This window comes from Herpailurus yagouaroundi, unplaced genomic scaffold (assembly GCF_014898765.1).
Source record: "Herpailurus yagouaroundi ecotype Mexico unplaced genomic scaffold, PumYag 215, whole genome shotgun sequence".
NCBI lineage: Eukaryota > Metazoa > Chordata > Mammalia > Carnivora > Felidae > Herpailurus > Herpailurus yagouaroundi.
The window spans coordinates 7,748,926-7,771,509 of record NW_024412446.1 but is presented as its reverse complement, the minus strand read 5'-3'; the positions used below and the strand labels follow the sequence as shown (position 1 = coordinate 7,771,509).

The 22,584-nt window shown below is 38.1% G+C and overlaps 1 protein-coding gene across 4 annotated transcripts in view; it reads left to right on the top strand.

The window, feature by feature from the left end:
• The window catches only part of SSH2 (slingshot protein phosphatase 2), a 252,213-nt gene that overhangs the window by 27,577 nt on the left and 202,052 nt on the right, over positions 1–22,584 (top strand). The gene's annotated exons all lie outside the window — the stretch shown is intronic.

Here is a 22,584-nt window from a genome sequence, read left to right as displayed (position 1 = left end):
GAGAAGTTGAAAGAGTACCATAATTGGGTTTTATTCCTTGGATTTTAAGGTAATTAGTGGTGGGCATGCAGAATAGACCGAGAGATAATTCTCTTAGTTGACCTCTGGATCCATGGAGTAGAAACCCCTGTCCCTGCACAGGAAATGTGGTTTATATACTATGTCTTAGAAGTGTATTTTTAGGTGTTCTTAGTGTTTTGAGAGAGAGTGTGAGTGGGGGAGGGGCAGTGAGAGAATACCAAGCAGGCTCTGCACTGACATTGCAGAGACAGATATGGCATTCAAACCCCCAAACTGTGAGATCATGATCTGAGTCGAAATCCAGAGTCGGATGTTTAACCAACTGAGCCATCCAGGTGCCCCTAGATGCTCCTAGTGTTTTATTAAGGATCTGCCCAGGGACACCTGGGTGGCTCAGTTGGTTAAGTGTCTGACTTCAGCTCAGGTAATGATGCCACAGTTTGTGAGCTTGAGCACCATGTCAGGCTCTGTGCTGACAGCTCAGAGCCTGGAACCTGCTTCAGATTCTGTCTCCCTCTCTCTCTGCCCCTCCCATTCTCTCTCTCTCTCTCTCAAAAATAAATAAACATTAAAAAAAAAAACAAGGATCTGCCCAAAGACTGTTAAAAGGCTCAAATATATTCTCTAATGAGTTAATACGTTAGTAACTAAGAGTTTTTAAAACTTGACTCCAAAATAATTTTTAAGGGGTGCCTGGGTGGCTCAGTCGGTTAAGCGGCCGACTTCAGCTCAGGTCATGATCTCGCGGTCTGTGAGTTCGAGCCCGCGTCGGGCTCTGTGCTGACAGCTCAGAGCCTGGAGCCTATTTCAGATTCTGTGTCTCCCTCTCTCTGACCCTCCCCCGTTCATGCTCTGTCTCTCTCTGTCTCAAAAATAAATAAACGTTAAAAAAAAAATTTTAAATAATTTTTGAAAATGTATCTTTTGGTAGAGGTGTAGGAATAGGAAGGGAGATATGAGATAAAGAATAGGATCCAGATTTAGTTTTGGCCTGGGAAACTGACAGTGGTTTCTAGAATATGCTTCCTTGTTTATTTTTCAATATACTGTAGCCAATAAGCCTTTAATAGTAACTACCACTTACAGAGTGCCTACTGTGTGTGACAGCATTGACAAGAAATCTGTAAGACATATATGAAACCTATTGAAGGATATAAAAGAAAACCTGAGTAGATATTTATGCATGTTCCTTAAAAAGAAGACTTAATATTGCAAAGATGTTGTTTCTACCCAAATTAATTTATATCTTTTTAAAAATATAATTTTATTTATTAATTTTTTTAAGTGTGTTCCACATCTAACATGGGGCTTGAACTCACGATGCTGAGATAAAGAATTGCATGTTCTACCTACTGGGCCAGCCCACTACCCCTAATTTATATCCAGTGAAGTTCCAGTCAGTATCCCAAAGACTTTCTCTTGGAACTTGATAAGCTGATTCTAAAATTCATGTGGAAGAGAAAATGCTCAAGAATAACAAAATATTTTTAATTTTTTTTTCAACGTTTTTATTTATTTATGGGACAGACAGAGACAGAGCATGAACGGGGGAGGGGCAGAGAGAGAGGGAGACACAGAATCGGAAACAGGCTCCAGGCTCCGAGCCATCAGCCCAGAGCCTGACGCGGGGCTCGAACTCACGGACCGTGAGATCGTGACCTGGCTGAAGTCGGACGCTTAACCGACTGCGCCACCCAGGCGCCCCAATATTTTTAAATAAGAGAGTGAGAGAAGACGTACTTTAGCAGATGTCAAAATGTATTATTAGCCATTACTAAAGCAATATCAATTAATGGAATAGATACAGATCCATGAATATATCTGGAGATTTACTACATGATAGAAATGATGTTTCAAGTCAGTGGGGATAGGAAACACTACCACTGGAGTTGGTAATAAGCTCTTGATAAGTAAAAAAGTAGAGCCCCACATTATCTCAATCTCAAAAATAATCCCAGATGGATTATAGGCCTAACAGTTTTTAAGTATATAAAGTTATTAGAAAAATATAGGAAAGTATGTTTATGATGTTGAGAAAGGAAAGTTTTTTTTGAGGGGGGGACAGAGGAAGAGGGAGAGAGAGAATCTTTTTTTTTTTTTTTAATTTTTTTAATGTTTATTTATCTTTGAGAGAGAGAGAGACAGAGTACAAGTGGGGGAGAGGTAGAGAAAGAGAGAGGGACACAGAATCCGAAGCAGGCTCCAGGCTCTGAGCTATCAGCACAGAGTCCGATGCGGGGCTGGAACTCATGAACTGTGAGATCATGACCTGAATTGAATTCAGACGCTTAACCGACTGAGCCACCCAGGCGCCCCAAGGGAGAGAGAGAATCTTAAGCAGGCTCCACACCCAGCACAGAGCTCAATGTGGGGCTTGATCTCAAGACCCTGAGGTCATGACCTGAACTGAAATCCAGAGTCAGATGCTTAACTGACTGAGCTACCCAGGTGCCCCAAGAAAAGATATTCTTAAGTCACAAAATGCAAAAACCCTAAAAAAGATTAATAAATTTGACTATATCAAAATGTAAATTTTATTGTAATACAAGATAGTGTAATTACACTAGAAGACAAGCAATAATTGAGAAATATTTGTAATATGTATAGCAAATGCTTTGTGTTCATGATATATGAAGAATTCCTACAAATAATTTAAAACTACCTAATAGAAAAAATAAATTCATAGAAGAAAGAATAAAAATGACCAATAAGAAAATATGTTCAACTTCATTAATAATTAGAGAAATTTAAAAATAAGATAAAATTTTCACTCATTGGGTTAAGAAAAATATTTAATGAGAAAATATCCAGTATGATGAGGAAATAGGGAAAGACATATCTTCATAAACTGTGGACATATAAATTGATACAGGTGCTTTGGAGGGCAATTTGGCAATATCTCTTAAAACTTAAAAATACCTGTACCTCATGATTCAGCAGTTCCCTTTCTTGGTATTTACCCTAGAAAAACTTCCTTCCGTGTAATGCAAGCATGTGCCACAAGAATGGTCATTGTAGTGTTGTTTGTAATAGCAAAACAAGACAAAATAAAACCAAAAACCCTAAATATCCATCAATAGGGGAATGCTTACATAAACTTTGGAACACCATGCAGTGCTTAAGAAGAATGGGATAAATCCGTATGTTTTACTCCAATACATTTACTCCAATGTATACTCAGATACATTGAGTATACAATGAAGAAGAAAAAAGTCAGACTTGTTCTTTCTCTAGATCCTTAAGGCCAGTTGTAAATCCTTGATGATTTCAAATTTATTATCTTCATTTGATGGTAATAATAGTAGGAGAAAGAAACATGGCATAACAAAATGGATTTACTAGAAAACAGGCAGTGAACTTTTTAAAGAATTCTTGCAAGTGTGCCAAATTGCTTTCTAGAAAAGTATTGTTTACATTTCCAACAGCAATGACAGTGAGTATGCCCCAAACATCATTTTCCAAAAATTAAAAATTATATTCTCATTTTAGGAAAAGTTGAGAAAATTGATATTGTATAGCTATTCAGGTGGCAGGCAGAGTTGATAGCTATGTACCAAGCTATGGATGTTCCAGAAGCTCCCAGCTATTGAGTTCCATAACCAAACCACATTGTACACATCTTGAGAAGCCAATTATGTAATTTGTTTTTCAGTGGAGATATTTAATATTTTTTCTTCATTGAAGCCTTTAAAAGTTTGAGTTCCTTTTTCAGTTCTTAGGGAATTTCAAGTTCTAATTTCATCTCCCTGGTGTACTTTTCATAATTATTTTGTTATTAACAAAGAAATTGGGAAAATAGGGGCTATAGATGGTTTATGATTCCCTAATTCCATTTAATATAAGGATTTTATTTCTCTTTTTCATTTTATTTTTTATTTTTTTACATTTTTATTTATTTTTTGAGAGACAGAGTGAGACAAAGTGAGAGCAGGGGATGGGCAGAGAGAGAGGGAGACGCAGGATTGGAAGCAGGCTCCAGGCTCTGAGCTGTCAGCACAGAGCCCGACGCAGGGCTCGAACCCACAGACCGTGAGATCATGACCTGAGCCGAAGTCAGATGCTCAACTGACTGAGCCACCCAGGCACCCCTCTCTTTTTCATTTTAAAACCATCCTACTACTCTTTGGTAGCTGAGTGATAATAAATGTATTTTGTAGCTACTATAACTAAGGTTTGGGAAATCGTTAGCACTTTGCATATGTGTACATTTTGGCAGTTTATTATTAAATTATAGTTTCTGTCTTTAGTTCTTTAAAAAAATGCTTAGCCATTTAACACTTTGTTCATCTTACATTCCATTTGCGATCATTGGTTATATATTTGTATTTGTAGACATTAGCATGGTTTGGGATATATAATGGGCATACAGATACTACTCTTTATCTTTTAGATTCCCTATACCTAGTGAAATATATTATTTAGAGTGCAGTAGGTTCACTTTTAGTTTGATATAAATGTTTTTCTGGAAGGAAATAATTGAGCTACAGATGAATTGTTTTGGCATATGGTGTCTGGTCCTATGGGCTCAAGGCTTAGTAAAAAGACCCCTGAACTGAGCCAGGAATCCTGGGATCTAGCCCTGGCTCTGTCACTAATTAGCTTTGTAATCTCGAACATATGACTTATCTCTGTATTTTTATATAAAATGTCTTACACAAAGAATATAATTAATATTACTCAAACATGAGGTAATATTATTAGGGAGAAGAAAAAACTTTGGCATTTAAGATTTGGGATGGTAGAGAAATAACTTGATTAAATTCAGTATGTCCTGGGGCACCTGGGTGGCTCAGTCGGTTGAGCGTCTGACTTCGGCTCAGGTCATGATCTTGCGGTTTGTAGGTTCAAGTCCCACATCCGACTCTGTGCTGACAGCTCAGAGCCTGGAGCCTCCTTCAGATTCTGTGTATGTGTCTCTGTCTCTGCCCCTCCCCTGCTCACACTCTGTCTCTCTGTCTCTCTGTCTCTCAAAAATAAATAAACATTAAAAAAATTAAAAATTAAATAAATTCAGTATGTTCTATTAGAGAAGGCAGCACAGAGTAAAACAGCAACACAGAACTCATTCTGCCAGACCAGGCAGGTAGCATGAATATGTGAATTAGGACTGTATAAGACAGGAAATATTTGGAATCTGTGATATTTGGAGTCAGTCTTTATGTACCTATTGCTTTAAAAATTCAGATTAACAAAGAAAATACTGTGAGGGCTACGCCAAGCAGTTTTTCAGGCAGGATTCTTTCTGAGAGCCTCTGGTGTAAAGGAAAGAATGCTGAACCAGATATGAAAAGTCCTGGGTCTGCCATTGACTAAATGGGAAGTCTTGAGTAGGTCATTAGAACTCTCTCAGCCTCCATTCCCTCATCTGTCAGTTGAACTAAATCCATGTGTAATGACCCTTACACTGCCTGAGAATTACTTTCTTTTATGTTAAGAAGCTTATATTCTGGTGGCAGCAAACTAATTCATCTGAGTGTATTTTCTGTCTCACTATTTCACCTCCCAAGCAGGTGCTGTGTCTTAACCTCTGTTGTTAGTTTAGTAAGGTTAGGACATAGACTGGAGGAGAAAAAAGGATTCTCTGATACTTTATGGAATTATCTTAGTTTTATTCATTAGATTGGCTAGAGTAACTTCGGTTTATAAAAAGACTTATTAAGGAGAAGCTAGGAAAGAAAATGTAATGTGTAAAATTATTTTCTACCTTTTAAAATCCAGGAAAAGAAACTTCCTTTGAGAATATTACTCCTTTGTACATATTAATTACTTCTCACAAAATCCCAGTCAAGGAGGAAGGTGATGCTAGCTTCATTTTACAGGAAGAAGTGGGAAGTATCTCAACATTTATGAGTTAAATGGGCTGAGTTAATAGTAGAATTATGGACTCCAGGGCGTAGCCTGGATTCCATTTAGCCTCTCTACAGTAGTCAGCCTGCCATCCGTACCTAGACAGAATGCACAAGTGTACTCTCCTCACATTTCCATCTATCCACATCTTTGTGTGTGCAGGCCTGGTTTAAACACCTTTTCTCCACAAATCCCTCCCTAATCCTTGAGACGAAAGTAACCTCTCCTTTTTTAAAGTTTTTTTTTTTTTCAACGTTTATTTATTTTTGGGACAGAGAGAGACAGAGCATGAACGGGAGAGGGTCAGAGAGAGAGGGAGACTCAGAATCGGAAACAGGCTCCAGGCTCTGAGCCATCAGCCCAGAGCCTGACGTGGGGCTCGAACTCACGGACCGCGAGATCGTGACCTGGCTGAAGTCGGACGCTTAACTGACTGCGCCACCCAGGCGCCCCAGTAACCTCTCCTTTTTATCTTGGAATTATTTTTTCCCTTAAGTACTAACTGAAGGCTACTTGGGAATGGACTCCACATTTAATTCATCCTTATATACTCTGGGGCGGAGTGTCCTTTGTAGCAGGCACTCAGTGATGTTTGATGGCCAGCTATTCAGGTGGATATTAGAAAGATAAATGGATGGATGGATGGATGGCTAGTGGGCTTTTTATCCTAGCAACATGTGCATAAGTGTATTAATTGTGGCTTTCCACTTGGTTTGCATTTTATTTTTTTATTTGATTCTCAAGAACAAATTATTTTGTAACATTAAGTTTTTAAAAACACCCTTTGTGGGGCGCCTGAGTGGCTCAGTCGGTTGAGCAGCCAACTTCAGCTCAGGTCATGATCTCACAGCTCATGAGTTCGAGCCCCGCCCGCATCGGGCTCTGTGCTGATAGCTCAGAGCCTGGAGCCTGCTTGGGATTCTGTGTCTCCCCCTCTCTCTCTGCCCCTAACCCACTCACATTCTGTCTCTGTCTCTCTCAAAAATAAATTTTAAAAAACATTGATAACACCCTTCATTTTTCTAGTATTCTATTCTCTAACATGTTTAGGTGTCAAAATTTAGAAATATCCAACATTATATTTATGGCATTGCTTTCACCAGCTTAATTTCATGACCTTGGTTGGGACTTGGAAACAATGCATCTTGTTTTGATAACTTTCTGATGGACCAGAGGCCTCAAATGGATGTCACATGCTGTTGGAGCAGATCTAACAAAGAAAACGACAGACAGTTGATCCTCTTTGTTTCAAATAGCCTCTCTCTCTCTCTTTCTCATTAGGTTTAGTTTAATTCTGGAAGTAGTTGTTAGCTTTAAGGAAAAGTTATAATTTCCTAATATCCATTAAATCACAGAAGCATCTAGTAGATACTCAATTAATATCGGCATAAATGAAAAAATGAACAGTTGAAAAGCATTGTAACAAATTGGAAATAGCTTGCACCTCTGATTAAGAAAAGCCTATTTTGGATATTAATTTTAACTCGTACTCATCATGAGTAAATTATTTGAGTTCTGTACCCTTATTTGTAATATGAAAATGATAATAATTATGGATTTTCATACTCTCTAGTTTTAAATATTCATCAAAATACATTCTGATTTCTTTGTGTTTGGAAAGCATGGTCATCATATTTTAGTTCTTAGACTTTTTCACCATGGAATTTTAAAACTAGATACTCCTAGAAAAAAAAATTAAAAAAAAAACTAGATACTCCTGGACACATTTTAAAAACTAAAATGTATAGACATGAGGTTTAAGGGACATTCATGTACCTTAGCCACCAATTTGTACAATTTGTGTAATTATGAAAAATAACACCAAATGCTGTACTTAAGATTGCCTATGATTGATATCAGAAAATCAACCAATCTTGAACCAGAACTTTTCAGTTGTTTACTTGCTACTTTGAGCTTATTTTTCTACCTATTTCATAATTTATGTAGCTCAGATAATTAATAAGTTGAGATCCTAAGTATCTGCATTATTAATATGTTTACTAGTTATAATCATAGTAGATAACTAGTTATAACCATGCAATATACTTCGTAGGATGTGGCTAGATTTTATCTCATATATTTTTTGCATATGCCTTCTCTGATACTTATGACTAGTAATTCATTTAATATGTAATATCTACTATAGTAGAAATCTGGAAGAAATATGAATGCTGATGTGTGATATATTGCAGTCCTGATTTTTTTTATATTCTCATTGTTTCCATATATTTCTCCAGTTGCTTTATAAAAAATCTTCACTTGTTTGTTAATTCTAAAAATATGTGTGGAGCATCTACTAGATGTTACATACTGTGCTAGGCCAATAAATATGTATTGATGAATAAGGCAGACATAGTTCCTTCTCTCATGAAGCTTATTCTGTATAGTAGTGAAGATAAAATTAAGCATGTACACAAATTCATAATTACAAACTGACACTTCTATAATTGAAACAAGTAGAGAGCAGTGCTTAGATTGGAGGTTAGGAAAGGCCTCCCTGAAGAAGTCAAACTTACATTTGAAGAGTGCATAGGAGCTACCTGTAGGAAAACAAGGAAGAGAGTAGTCTAAACAGAAAATGACATATTCAAAGGTCCTGAGGTGTAGAGAGTTTGGCATGTTAGAATCTGGAGGAAGGCCAGTGTGCTGGCAGTGACTGAGGCAGAATGAGGAAACTAGTGAAGATGCAAAGGCCAGATTATGTAAGGCTTTATAGAACATAGAAGTTTGTTCCCCCCCCACCCCCCCACTTCGCTCAAGAGATACAGGAGAACCACTGAAAGGTTTTCAACAGGGTGTGGCCATATTTCTGCTTTCAAAAGACGGCTTTAGTTCCTATGTAGAGAATAGATTGTAGGAGATAGGGTTAGAAACAGGCTGGCCAGTAGGGAGGCCATGGCGGGGGAGACAAGAAGTGCATAGATATGAGGTAGAACCTGTAGAGCTTCGTGATAAGTTGGATAGAGGATTGAGGCAAAGGAATAAGTAAGACATGACTCCAGCTTTCTGATTATTGCAGGTGAGGTGTATATTTGTACCAGTTTGCAAGATAAGGATTTCTAGGCCAGGGCAGATTTCAGGGAGGGAGTTGGAATTGAATTGGGAGTTTACACATGACTGTGAGACCCCCAGTAGAGGTGACAAATCGTTAAATATGTAAGTCTAGACCATAGAGGAAAGGTTTGGTGCTAAGAATATACATTTGGGAATCATCAGTGAATAGTTGATATTTAAAATCCTGTGACTAATGAAATCACTTGGCGGGGGGAGAGTTATAGAGAAAGAAAAGAAAGCTCAAGACCAAATCCTTCCACTCAGAGCCCGGAGCCTGCTTCGGATTCTGTCTCCCTCTCTCTCTGCCCCCACCCTCAAAAATAAAAACATTAAAAACATTTTTTTTTTAAAAGACCAAGTCCTTTATCTTTTGAGAGTCTGCAACATTCTAGTTAGCTTCATTTTCTGGCCCAGTTACATGTTATCTGACAATGAGACTGTATCTCTATGTTCTCTTTCACAACTCATAAAGCCAATTAATATAAACCCAACTGTGAAATTTTTTTAAAAGTGTTAATCTGAAAACTCCTTTTAATTAAATATCTTTCTTTAGTATATTCATAAACTTTTCTGGAAAGCAGCCATTATTTTCAACACTTCTCTTTAGAGGGAGTATAGATTTGGAAAGTGGGCCAAATATCAAATCTCTGAAGTTTTCCTAGCTTGTTTATAAATTAGCCAGTCCATTTGTGTTCTTATAAAACTAGAACACAAAGGGGATGGGGTGGAGAGAACCTTCCCTTGAAATTTCCAGTTAAAATAATAAATTTGCTCCATTTAGATTACATGTCTTATACTGTTTGCCTCAGTAGGTAATGATGAAAAAGCCCAGCTTTTCTTCTGGGTATGTGGCCTTGGTTTTTCTTTTCTTTCTTTAAATATATTTCTTGTCTCTATTTGTTCCAAATGTTTCTTTAGAGGTTTTTGAGCCAGTTATACATTCTAAAGCATATTCATTTAAAAAATTATGTTAAAAGCTATCCTACTCACTTTCATTTCTCTTGGGGTTTTTTAGGTAACCCATTAGTAAGTATGGATATTTTGTTTTGCTTGCATATGGACTTGCTTCCTTGTTTTATTAACCCTGTAGCTCTGAAGCTCGCCAGAATTATTCAGATTCTTCTTTCAAGCATTAAACATTTCAGAGCCTTGTTACTTGCACCTTACTGTGCCAAAGAAATACCTTTTAGGCTACCAAGAATTTTCGTTGGTTTTCGTTGCCATTGTAAGCCCTCCTGAGCTCAGTATCATCATGTTATAAGAACACTACCCCTCCTCCTTTAGTTGTTCCTGTACCCACCTAACCTTATGTAAATATCATTAAGCTTTTTTGGGTGAGAGAGAGATTTGGCCTTTCTTTTTCCTTGTAGGATCTCGGCATAGGAATACACACTGATTTTTATTGTTGCTATTGTGTTGTTTATTGGAGGGGAGCCAATACTTCATGCTAATGTTGTACTGTGTGGTTATGTCCAGTGAGTACTAATAGTCACCAATTACATTTGTGAGATGCTAAAACAAACGTAAAGCTGTAAACTCTCAGTTTTCAAGAATCAAAGCTGGAATTAGTCTAAAGCCAACATTACATAATTCAAAAGAAATAATTTTACCCTTCCATAACTTTAAAAGCCAAAAGCAAGCATGTCCGGTAGACTATCACTTTAGTCACTGTTTTTTCTGTTTTTAAAAAATAATTCAGGCTTATTAAAGGATTTGAAATAAGGGTCTCCCTGTGTTTTACTAAGATAGTCATTTCAACATGCTATAATTTAGCTATTTACCTGTTGGATATTTGGGTTTCATTATATATAATTCTGTAGGGATTATTTTGTACATAAATCTTTATATACATCTCTGATTGTCTCTTCAAAATTAATTCTGGAATTTACTGAGTTCAAGACAATGAACATTTTCAAGATTTTTGATACAATGTCATATCACTTTTCAGAAAAACTCTACCAGTTTATACTCCCAGCCATTGTTGGGCAAGTTCCTCTTTTTCTTCAATAGCTTTGGAAACATTTATAGTCTCTTATCTTTGCCAGTCTGAAGGATAAAAATTATATCCTTTTCTGTGTTGCATTTTTGATTACTAATGGAGTAGGACATGTTTATTTTCAGATTTCTCTGAAAAAAATCAAATGAATCAGAAAGCACTAGTGTAAATAGAATAGTGTATCTTTATTCCACACTGGCGTGAAAAAGATTTGCTTACAAATGGCTGCAAGAGAGTATATTTTCAAATCTTGTTATCTTGAGAGAATAGATGTAAACTTTCAATTCTGCTAGCATATCTCAGGCTATAACCAGTATGCAGAATATTAACATTCTGAATCCAGTATTCCAGAACACAAATTTGCCAGTTCTCTGAAAACAGTAGAACACAAATGGAAAATTCAAGAGCCCTACTTCAGTGACTTGTTTATGATCCACCAATGGGCAAAATGCAAGCAAGACTGCCAGCTGCTCTGCATCTGCAAACATTTGTGCAGAACTAATTTTAATAGCAGATGTTGGAAATATTAAAAAAAAAAAAAAAGCAGCTCCCCTCTGAGAAAGTCAGACCTATCCCGTGACTTCTCAGATGCCCCATAACCCTATTAGCCAGAGTTTCATTCCTAAAATTCCATATTTTGCTTCCCTTCTTTCTCATGTGAGAAGATTTAGAAAGCTGAAGGGAATTTCACAATTTCAGAAGGTCTTGATACTGCTTTAATTGGCCCCATACGATGTTGTCATATCTAGAAGCCTGTATATAATTAGGGTTTACCCATGGAATGATATACCCAGACTTCATTTATATTATATCCATCATAAGAAAGCCTATTTTCTTCATTTTGTATTGAGGTAAAATTTACAGGGAATGAAGAGAAACTTTAAGAGAAAACTATTATTTTTGTTTATCAAATGGGCAATGAAGACATGGTAATTCTAGTAGGAATTTGCTAATCATCGCCTGAATGATGGCATATACAGATTTGGGGTTTATGATACCAATATTCCAGGTTGTAAAGGAGTTCACACAGGCACAGATAGGTGCTTTGTGACATTTGTCAGTATCTTCACTCATGCATCAGAGTTTAATCAAATCTGGTTTTTTTTTCTGGAGTTTGCTTATGCTGAAAGGCTAATAAGTAAATATTTTCATTGTTTGATTTAAAATTTTAAAATTTAATTTCTTAAAGTGGATGCATTTCTTAAACATTCATAAGATTCAAAATTCAAAAAGTTCTTTCTCTTTCTGTTTCCCAGCCATCCAATTCTACTCTTAACATACAACTACTTAACTAATGCTACTAGTTTTCTGTGACTCCTTCTAGACATACTCTATGCATATACAAGCTGTGCGTGTGTGTGTGTGCATGTGCATGTGTGTGTATGCCTTTCCCCACTTTCACACTAGTGGTACCACACTATACATAATATCTTTGCTTTTTTTCACATAGTCTAACTTAGAAATATTCCATATTAATACATAAAAAGCTCCCTTGTTTTTATTATTCCTGGATGGGATTTCATTGCATAGGTGTTCAGTGACTAATTAACTGGTGTCCAGGTTTGTTATTAGAATAAATGCTGCAATAAATAACATTAGAAAAATGTCATCTCACATAATTACAATAAATTTCTAGAAACAGAGTTGCTGAGAGAAAATACAGTTTTATTTTAAGTAGACATAAAGCTAGGATGAGATCCAAGGGTTCACCCTTAAAAACCAAACCTGAAAAGAAATAGAGGTCATAGTTAGCTGACCAGGGATTCTGATTTGTGTCATTTAATAAGATGATTTTAAAATATTTTTCTTTATGTAAGTAAAAATGGCAGTGAAAATGCTAAATGATTTCTTTTTTTAAATGTTTATTTATTTTTAGGGGCGCCTGGGTGGCGCAGTCGGTTAAGCGTCCGACTTCAGCCAGGTCACGATCTCGCGGTCCAGGAGTTCGAGCCCGCGTCGGGCTCTGGGCTGATGGCTCAGAGCCTGGAGCCTGTTTCTGATTCTGTGTCTCCCTCTCTCTCTGCCCCTCCCCCATTCATGCTCTGTCTCTCTCTGTCCCAAAAATAAATAAACGTTGAAAAATAAATAAATAAATAAATGTTTATTTATTTTTGAGAGTGAGAGATACAAAGCATGAGCGGGGGAAGGGCAAAGAGAGAGGGAGACAGAATCGGAAGCAGGCTCCAGGCTCTGAGCTGCCAGCACAGAGCCTGAGGCAGGGCTCGAACCCACGAATAGTGAGATCATGACCTGTGCTGAAGTCGGACCCTTAACCCACTGAGCCACCCAAGTGCCCCAAATGATTACTTTCTAGTAATGATTCAGTGATAACCAATAACTTTAATTCAGCGTTTTAAAATATTTTGCCATGGGTATTTCAAGGCAATTACATAATTCTAAGGAGTTCATTTATTCAACTTGCTACTGTCCTAAATACTGCTGTGCACTTTTTAAAACATTGATGTTTGGTATTTTAAATAGCATCATGATTTTAAACTCATTCACATTGCAGCAGGTTTAAACATTTATTAAGTTCTTATTGTATGAAGACATTGTCCTTGCCCTCAAAAAGTTGACCAAATTAGTAGTTCACAATCGGCAAAAATTCAGAAAGGATGCTTTTCATTTTTTTAATATTATATCATGGTCTATAATTTGTTTCTTTATTTTTCCTTCAATAAATGGTACACCTGGCTACATCTTTTCATGTGCTTATTTGCTGTCTGTATCTTTTCTTGGTGAAGGATCTGTTCAAATCTTTTGTCTTTTATTCTGGTCTTATTTAGTTGTAAGAATTCTTTATATATTCTGTATACAAATACTTTGTCAGACATATTTTGCAGATATTTCTCCTAGTCTGTAGCTTACTTTTTTATTTTCTTAAGTGTGTCTCTTGAGAGCAAGTTTTTAATTTTGTTAAAATCTATCTTATAAATTTTTTCTTTTATGGTTCGTGCTTTTGGTGCCATTAAGAAATCTTTGCCTAACCCATTGCCACAAAGATTTGTTCCTGTATTCTGGAAGTTACACCTATTTTTTTGGTAACCATTTATAGTTCTCACAACTAGTCTTTACAGTTGAGGAAACTAGGCTCAGTGAGGTTGAAACAATTTGTCAAAGGTCATTGAGCTGTGAGTTATCACTGTGTGTTCTGATTCCAAAGTGCTTTTCCCACTGTGCATATTATGGCAGAATATATACATATATAGTAAGATCATAGGCCCATGTAGATCTAATATATCCTGGGAATGATCATTTAGTTTGTCATTTCCCAAGGTCTTGCCTTCTCTTATTTCCTGCTGGGATCTACCATTTATTTTTTTAAAATAATAATTTATTTATTTTCGAGAGAGAGAGAGAAAGAGAGATAGAGTGCAAGCAGGGGAGGGGCAGAGAGAGAAGGAGACACAGAATGTCAAGCAAGCTCCAGACTCTGAGCTGTCAGCACAGAGCCCGATGCGGGGTTCGAACCCAGGAACCGTGAGATCATGACCTGAGCTGAAGTTGGACGCTCAACAGACTGAGCCACCCAGGCACCTGGGATCTACCATTTATTTAGCGCATCAATTAGATGGCAAGTGAAAGAGGAATTAAATTAAACTTAGTAATCAAATGTTATTTTTTAGTGCCTTCATAGAAGATATTTTCTAATTACTTGGATTCAATCCAAATTTTTATTTATGAACCACAGTATTAATGATTTAAGAATGCATATTGAATAATCAGCCAAAAAGTATTTGAGTGCCTATTATAAGTGGCAGGCACTGTGTGTAATTGCTGGCTAAACAGTAATGAGTGAATCAGGTACACTTGATCTTCTTCCTCTTGAAACTTGTAGTCTAGAGGAGTAGCTTTCATTCTTAAGAATGGAAGATCTCCATTCTTATGACGGAGATCCACAGTAAGAAATACATTTTACATTATGACTTGTTACACTCGTATAGTGCTCTTACACATACATATCTAAAACAGAAGTTTCATGAAACAGTTCTTCCTTTTTGTGCAGGGTGCTCTGATATTTTCTATTTTTTTTTTTTTTTTTTAAAGCTATGTTGCTGCAAACCACTAAATTGATTTCACAAGCTATTAATGAGTCTCAGTCTGAAGTTTGATTACTGCAGTTTGATGAGTAGAAGCTGGTTGATTACTGCTTTGGGGGGAGATTTTCAAACACATGGTTTGTTGCCAAGGGGCTTGCTAGGAGAGCATGAATATGGTGTCTGCCTTTTGAGATTCCCAGCTGCCCATTGCTCAGATGGGACAGAGAATATAACTACATATTCCTCCCAAATACACCAAAACTTTCAAAATTTCAAAGGCAGTGCTAACTTCATAAGATTCTATAGGTCTGGAAAGGACAATGCTTCTTATTCTCAAAATGATCAGAGCTGTTTAGATTTAGGAATAAGTGGGAAATAACTAGCTAAGGAAATTTATCCAAGGCTAATGCTAAAACATACACAGAAAACCTGAAAACTTTCAGTAAGAAGTTTAGAAAGTATCTTTCTTCATTTGATTATTTGGAATTGAGGAAACTGGGTATACTTAGTAGTATTACTTGACTGGAAGTAAACTATGAACAGTGCTTGCGGAGAGGACTTTTATGATCCCTAACCTCACAAGTGATCTTTTTGTCAAAATATGGAACTGTTTCTTATCCTTTACAGAAGACAGTTCAGAGCTTAGAAACACAAGAGGGGTCTATCCATTCATCTCAGTTTGCAGTTATTTGAAGATTAGAGAAAAAAAGATATTGCTTCAGAAATTTGAAATTAGAACTTTTAATCTGAGGAAGTTTTGTTCTGTGGCACTGCATGGTCTGATTTCTACCCAAATTGGATCCAAAACTTGGCATTTTGGTAGTGGAGGTTTTTGTTTTCTACCCCAATGGGAGCATAACTATTATAGTAGAGTGATTTTTACTTTGATTTTTCTAATAACCACCTTCCTTTGATAAATCCACATGAGCCAATGACAATGATCTGAACTTACAGAAAATATGTTCCAGATTTAAAGTTTCTGGAGGGTGTAGGGTTTCATTACATTTCCTGATGGAAATGTATTTCCATGCATTTCCTGATGGAAATTACCTTACAATTCCTAATGAAATTATTTTATTGTGGCAAAGGGATGATAGTAAATTACTGTATTTTAGACAATAATTCTAAGATGGACATGGCTTAATTACCAACTAAGAATACCAGTGTTGTTCTCATGCCAATATTTGTTCTCCATCTAGACACTGGAATAGTGAGAATAATAAATGAGCTAGGACAACTCCCAAGTCAATGGCTTCTCATATTTTGTTTTGCTTTCTTCTTTTTCCCCAGTTAGAAGAAACTAGTATATTTGGAAAGAATTTTCTTGGTTATGAGAAACAGAGACCATCCTTTTCAGAGGATATGTTAACATGAGAAAGAACTAAGATTTTTCTCTACATGGAATGAACATTTTCTTTCAGAGAAATTATCCTCCCAGGAGGGGATTTTTTGCTGGAATATCCCGGTTTCTGACAATCCTGCCCATGCTCAGACAGCTCTGCCTTTCAAAACCTGACTGATGTCTGTAGGACTTGGCACTTATCACTGCTTCCTCGGGGGCATTGCCTGGGCTTGGAGTTCATCCTTGTGCTGACTAATGTCCAATGCAAGAAATCCATGTGTAAGCCCCAAGTTTTTTCTAGGATCAAGACAGTAGCAACCATAAACTCCTGTGCTTTAGTGTCTTTCTCTGCTTCTCATGAAAAGAGCTCTGATTTCTACTGACATGGGTTTTGATTTCTGCAGAGGACCTTCCTGCATTTTGCCTCTGCTCTTGAGAAGAAGCCACTGTCAAAAGCAGTTCATCTTTTTATGCAAGTTTCTTTTCAAAGGAACTCCTTTCTGTGGCAGTAATCAGGGGGCCTTGTTCACAAAGGTTTCTGCTGACCCCTGGCCTGAGCAGAGTGACTCTTCCCTTGTGAGCTCCCTGATTCTGCATCCTCCTTGATGCTCTCTTCTTTGGGGTCTCTAGTATCCTTGCTGTTATCAGTTGGGGATGCATCCTTGTCTGGCTCTTTTTTTTTTTTTTTTGGCCTGAAGCTTAGGGCCCCAAGGTGTTTCCCTTTGGCCTCCATAAGGACACACAGCACCTGGAAAGCTGCCTGGCCCCAGTGGAAACATTCAGGAGATGGAACTAGGAGACCTTAGAAGCCAACCAGAGTCAAGGAGCACTGCATGGGGACAACCTGTGGTTGGCACTGGAGCCCTATCTCAAATTTGAGCTTTGACTCACCAGCAAGCTTCTCTTCAAGGCATTGTTAGCTTGGATTTGGGGCAACTAATATTCTTAAAAAAAATTTTTTTTTCATGTTTACTCATTTTTGAGAGACAGAGAGAGACAGAGCATGAGCGGGGAAGGGGCAGAGAGAGGGAGACACAGAATCCAAAGCAGGCTCCAGGCTCCGAGCTGTCAGCACAGAGCCTGACGTAGGGCTCGAACTCACGAACTGCGAGATCATGACCTGAGCCGAAGTTGGATGCTCAACCAACTGAGCCACCCAGGCACCCACAACCAATATTCTTGATTGCAGGAGGGACTCCTTTATCACTGGAACCCCTAAACTAGTTTTGGGGATTTTTCTCACCACAGTGGCTCTTATGATGTCTCCGAGTTGTGGTTTAGGAGGTAAGACTCCTTGGTATTGACTATCCACCTGGAATCTCTGGCCCTTGAAGTAATTTCTGAATTCATCTCCCAAATCCTTTCTCTAAAGTGGAACTAAACTTAGAGAAATGCTCCCTTTCTTTCGTGGGTTATTTTCTCTAGTCTGTTGCTCCTCTGTTCTCTGGCTGTGGGGTGTTGCTGTTTTATGTCTGGGATCTCTTGAGACACTTCCCCTCTCATCCTGGGCTCATTTCCTGACATTGCTCAACTTGTAGTCAGCTCTGGGCTGCTGTTAGCCCTCAACAAAGACCCGCTTTTCCAGGTTATTTTCTATAATCTGGATGAGACAGGCTGAAAATTCTGTTTTTCTCCTCTTGAGGGTAGCGGGAAGAACTCCTCAGACCCATGACCGATGTTTGAGGGACCTTTCTCAGAATTCTCTGGCGGAAACTGAATTTTATGTGGTCACGTTGTCTCCTACCAGCATGAGAGTTTCCCCAGGAGTTTAGCAATCTCACCATGGTGTCACCTGCTAAATTGTGGGTGACTGCAGGAAATAAAAAAGGCAGACTTGGGCAGATTTTGTAATTGGGCTTCTCTCACCATTAACAGTTTTATGAATTCAAGGATCTTGAGTAGTAAGCCCTATCTCTACCAGACCCAAAACCGAATGTGATTTTTAGTACATGTTGAGAGTCAAATCGGGGAAGGAGAGCTCTGGAGAGGTATTCAGGTGATGTTCACCTCAGGTAGTTTTAATGGTTGGTATAACTCTTTCTCCAAAGAATAGGGAGTGAATTTTCTAGAAAGATTTTATCTGAAGTTTACAACCTTACAACTCCTTCTGGGCAGCTTCTTTCGTCAGGTTCAGTTAATTAATTAGAATATAAAAATGACCTTTCTGCAGTATAAAGAGATCTTGTGGTCAAAATAGGAAATTAAGAGATGCCTGGGTGGCTCAGTCGGTTAAGTGTCAGACTTTGGCTCAGGTCATGATCTCACAGTTTGTGAGTTCGAGCCCCACGTCGGGCTCTGTGCTGACAGCTCAGAGCCTGGAGCCTGCTTCAGATTCTCTGTCTCCCTCTCTCTCTGCCCCTCCTCCACTCGTGCTCTGTGTCTGTCTCTCTCAAAAATAAATACACATTAAAATAATAGGAAATTAATTACAAGTACAAAATCATCACTCACTTTATTCCCAGTTCAGCTTGTTAGTCCTTAATTTTAAGTATCTCTAGCCTTCCTTGCTAATCAGCCTGGATCCTTCTCTGGTACTAGAGTTCAGTCTTTCAGTTCTCTTACTAATTGAAGAGGGAATCAAGCTCTTTACTGAGAAATAGGCCTAATCCTTGGTCCTAAGTAAAAACTGCTCTTTTCACAATCATCTGAAACCTGACTTGATAATGTCTTGGGACTCTATCTCAGTAAGAGCAATCTTTCTGCACTTGTCTTTCTTTCCTGGCACACATACCCAGACCTTTGTCCAAGGGAGGCTTTTCTCTTCTTTCGTACTCAGTGTCTTCTTGTCTTCAAATTCTTCTTGTTTTCTGAATTCTCCCAGTTTCTCTAAAATAGCCTTCTCTTTGCTCTTCAAACCTGCATTCCCCAGAGGAATAACAGCTTTGCTTCTTTGCACATTCTACAGAAGCATACGGTGGTCGTGTTACATGGTATATGCGTTAGCATCTCTAAAACCCAACTCACTTTCATAGCCCAAGTTCCAAATCGAGCTACACACAAAAAAATATTAAGGTGTTTGTGGGGCACGAGTCGATGGCTGTGTTTAAACCACAGGTAGCTCTCATGCGTTGGTCTGAAGAGGGAAATAAAGAATTAGAAGTCTCAGGTTTTAAAGACCATGAAAACAGTATATAAGATGATTTACTAAATAAAAAGGGGACAACAAGAATTGTATGCTTTCAGCACATGTTGGGAGTTAAACTTTCTGTATCTCCTTGTTTTGCTAACCTGCTGTCAGCTCATGAAGTTGACAGAACAGTTTTTTTCCCCCCAAACTCCTACACAGAACAGGAGGGAAGTAATCAGCTAACCTGTTAATAGCAGAAGCCTAACCCAAAATGGAAAATAATAGATTATTTGGTTTGCCTAAATTAAAACAAATCTCTCTATGGATTACATATCAATTTTGAGCCACTTAATTAGCAACTAGAGACATAAATCCAAAAATTTTCTTTTTTATTTTGAGATTACAGATCTAGAAGTTCTGAGTTACTGCTGCTATTTTATTCTTTTTTTTTTTTTTTATGAGATTTCAGTGAAAGTTGAACATCTACCACTGGCTTCTTTGCTTTTTCACGTATTTATGAGCTTACTTGTTACTTGCTTATTAATTTGTTCTTCTGTGGATGATTGCTTTTCAAAATCCACCATGGTACCCTAGTTACCTATGTAGGCATTCAATAAATACGGGTAGTGCCCCTTTTTGTAAATTGAATAGTCTGTATATGAATGGCTGCTTTTATATCTCACTGGTGATTCACCACTTTCCTTTTGTTGGTTTTGCTATAGAGAACTAGTTCAGGACTGATATGATTGCACCATTCTGATTCTAAAGCAGTGACTTAAGTGTTCTCTGTAGATGCAAATACTTTAGACCAGTGTATTTCAAACCTCAGTGTTTATCAGAATCACCTGGAGGGCTTGTTAAAAACACATTTCTGGGCCCTACCCCCAGATTTTCTGATTTGTTAGATCCAGGGCAGAGCCTAATAATTTGCATTTCTAACAAGTTCCCAGGTGATGCTGTTTCTGTTGACCTGGGGACGACACTTTTAAGAAATCACTGCTTGGGGCAGGCAGGGTGTGCCTGGCTGGCTCAGTCAGTAGAGTGTGTGACTCTTGATCTCAGGGTTGTGAGTTTAAGCCCCATGCTGGGTTGTTTTTGTTTTGTTTGTGAGCTGGGGAGAGGGGACAGAGAGAGAGAGAGAGGGAGAGAATGAGAGAAAGAGAGAATATCTTTTTTTTTTTTTTCCAACGTTTATTTATTTTTGGGACAGAGAGAGACAGAGCATGAACGGGGGAGGGGCAGAGAGAGAGGGAGACACAGAATCAGAAACAGGCTCCAGGCTCTGAGCCATCAGCCCAGAGCCCGACGCAGGGCTCGAACTCACGGAGTGCGAGATCGTGACCTGGCTGAAGTCGGACGCTTAACCGACTGCGCCACCCAGGCGCCCTGAAAGAGAGAATATCTTAAGCAGGCTCCAGGCTCAGCATGGAGCCCAACACAAGGCTCAGTCCCATGACCCTAGGATCATGACCTGAGCTGAAACCAAAAGTCATATGTTCAACCAACTGAGCCCTCCAGGCATCCCCAAAAATAAGATCTTTAAAAAAAAACCAAAAAGAATCACTGCTTAGGGATTTTTCTCCTATTTCAGAAACATGGCCTCGTAGGACAGATGGTTATATCAAAAAAAGAGAAGGAAAAAAAAGCCCAAACCTCAAGAAGATGACAAAGTTTGGTGGGCTTTAAAATATATATTCAAATGATCTCCGTGTGAAGATGTGAATTTGCTATTACAAGTAATGTGGCGTTTGTATACGATCTGAGATAGTATCCTAAGTGAACATTCAAAGAATTAAAAAGTGGAATCTCCAAATCTACAAAATATTCATATATCAAGTTATCATGTTGTAGACCTTAAACTAATAATACATGTTATATATCGATTTTATCTCAATAAAATGGGGGGGGACTTCTTATCACTGTTATTTGTGATAAAAGACTTGGGGAGAGGAGGTATAATGAAAGAGTAGGAATGTTGGTATCTAGGAGACATCAGTTAAAATCCTTGTTCTGCCACTTACATTTAATGAATGATTTAGGAGTGTGTAACTTTACTAGGTTGTTTAGTATTAAATAAGGCAACAAATATGAAATGCTCTGCTTATCGTTGTCCATCGGTTATTTTCATAGAAGCTGGCCTCCTCTGTTGCTTTTGTATACTCAGGAATCTTTTCAAACTCTGTGTGATAAGTTTTATCCAAAGTCATTACTTATAATTGGATCCCAACATTTGCAGCCCTGTGGATGCTATAGAAATGCAGACACAGAAGATAAGGACCCTGTTCTCGAAATACGTAAAATCTGCTTAGAGAGTTAGGATCCTTTCCATTGAAACTACCAAACTACTGCGGTGTCTGGGTGCCTCAGTCAGTGAACATCCAACTCCTGGTTTTGGCTCAGGTCATATTCTCATGGTTTGTGAGTTTGAGGCCTGCATGGGGCTCCATGCTGATAGTGTGGAACCTGCTTTGGATTCTGTCTCTCTCTGCCCCTCCCCTGCTTGTGCTCTCTGTCTCTCAAATAAATAAACTTAAACAAACAAACAAAAAGTACCAAACTACTATATTAAAAATGGGATAAACTGTGACCTTTTAAACATAAAAAGGTCAGAGGTAAGGCAGTGGCTCAATGCAGTTATCAAGGTTCTGGATTCTTTTCATCTTTTGTGCTCTGTCATCCTTAGCATGTTGCCTTCTGTTCTTGAGCCTCCCCTTTCCAGGTCACAAAATGACTTGTCACAGCTGTAGACCTCATATCTTTGCTCCACTGCATCCAAAGGCAGAAGAAGGGCAGGGTTTTTATTGTTGTTTTTCTCAGTTCTCCTTTATCAGGGTGGAAAATCTTTCCCTCAAGCAGACTTGCCTTAGCTTTTGTTGACCGGGATTAGGATACTGTGTGCTAGCCTGCAGGAAGGCTAAAATGACAGATGGTAGGACTAATAGATGACAGAGTTGAGAGATGACTGTTGGTAGACAACAGGGAGAGTCTACTAAGGGGAGCTAAGACTGTGATCTGTAAAGATGACAGTTCTAGGCACTTTCTCATTAGGCAAAATTGTATGCTCTAGGGTAGGGGTTGGCAACCTTTTCATGTTAAAAGCCTGATAGTAAATATTTTAGGTTTTGCTGGCCACAAATGGTCTCTTGCATCTTCTTCCTTGCTTTTTCTTCTTCTTCTTCTTCTTCTTCTTCTTCTTCTTCTTCTTCTTCTTCTTCTT